This window comes from Triticum urartu, unplaced genomic scaffold (assembly GCF_056163025.1).
Source record: "Triticum urartu cultivar PI428250 unplaced genomic scaffold, HENAU_Tu73 scaffold2, whole genome shotgun sequence".
NCBI classification, from domain to species: Eukaryota; Viridiplantae; Streptophyta; class Magnoliopsida; order Poales; family Poaceae; genus Triticum; species Triticum urartu.
In genome coordinates this window covers 7,627,450-7,629,120 of record NW_028260368.1, presented here as the reverse complement: position 1 = coordinate 7,629,120, position 1,671 = coordinate 7,627,450, and the positions used below count along the sequence as shown (strand labels likewise).

At 39.6% G+C, this 1,671-nt stretch overlaps 1 non-coding gene across 1 annotated transcript; it reads left to right on the top strand.

The window, feature by feature from the left end:
* Positions 1 to 1,105: 1,105 nt before the first annotated feature.
* Positions 1,106 to 1,186, top strand: TRNAL-CAA (transfer RNA leucine (anticodon CAA)). The gene has a single exon. It is a non-coding gene; the product is annotated as a tRNA-Leu (tRNA).
* Positions 1,187 to 1,671: the final 485 nt, after the last annotated feature.

The following is a 1,671-nucleotide window of genomic DNA, read 5'->3' as shown; positions in this document are numbered from 1 at the left end:
ATGTAATTATTGGAATAATTGTTGGAGACTCAAATGATGGATATGCAAGCATGATAACTTATATGCTGTTCTATATCTCCATGAATCTAGGAACTTTTGCTTGCATTGTATTATTTGGTCTACGTACCGGAACTGATAACATTCGAGATTATGCAGGATTATACACGAAAGATCCTTTTTTGGCTCTCTCTTTAGCCCTATGTCTCTTATCCCTAGGAGGCCTTCCTCCACTAGCAGGTTTCTTCGGAAAACTCTATCTATTCTGGTGTGGATGGCAAGCAGGCCTATATTTCTTGGTTTCAATAGGACTCCTTACGAGCGTTCTTTCTATCTACTATTATCTAAAAATAATCAAGTTATTAATGACTGGACGAAACCAAGAAATAACCCCTTATGTGCGAAATTATAGAAGATCCCCTTTAAGATCAAACAATTCCATCGAATTGAGTATGACTGTATGTGTGATAGCATCTACTATACCAGGAATATCAATGAACCCCATTCTTGCAATTGCTCAGGATACCCTCTTTTAGCTGCTAGGTCTATTTCTTAGTTCAAGATCCCTCTTACTAACTGGAATAAAAGAATTAGTAGATCTGTTCCGCCCAAAATGGGAATGGGCGCTAGGGTTATGAACTTATAATCATGGAATCGACTCGATCATCAGATTATAAGTTCATTCCATACCGAACCAGACCGTGCACATTCTTATTATGAGAAGGGGTCATTCGAGCCTATGGAAATAGGATACTCTGTTTACATAGAAATCCCTACGTCCTTACATTCTATTTAGGATTAGGAATAGGTGTAATCAGACCTGCTTTTGACATATCTATCCTATTCTTATTTGGGTACCATATGCACCTCTTTGGGCTTCTATTGAATCGAGAAATTGGATTGTACATCTTTCATCTTTTTGATTTTGATATCGATTTTGATACATATAAGGTGTCCTACGGATAATGCAAATCGAAGCTATTTGATGTCTGACTCAGGCCTATATGACCGATCGATCGAAATACTCCAAGACTCCACCTTTGTCATATATTCCATATATCACATTAGATAGATATCATATTCATGGAATACGATTCACTTTCAAGATGCCTTGATGGTGAAATGGTAGACACGCGAGACTCAAAATCTCGTGCTGAAGAGCGTGGAGGTTCGAGTCCTCTTCAAGGCATAATATGGAGAATGCTCATTCAATGAGCATTCCCCGTAGAAGTATTCCGGAAATCTGGGCCTGGCGCTCTCCTCTATCTTCTGAGGTCCTTAACCATCTCCCTGAGAAAAGTAGACAGTAAAAGCCAAAATAGACTAAATATATATAGCCTGAACGATCCTAAAAATCCCTCGAAGGAGATAATAAAGAACCCAAAGCAGATGGTATCCTACTGCAAGGGTGGTCTTAAGAATCCAAAAGAGGTTGCTCAGAAGAGATAGATGTATCCCAACCTCTATTGCTCTCGCGTAAAGACTTTTTTTTTACGCGACAGGAAAAAGTGACTACGAATTCCCCTTTTTGTTTGCGAATCCCTGTTTGTATCCTTTGAGCGCACGCCCATTAAGTAGCGATCAAATCAAGGAAATCGATCAAACGATCCCCGTGCCAGCCCAAATCATGATCTTCACCAACTTGGATTTGGTTCTCTCGCGAAAATCGCGAGT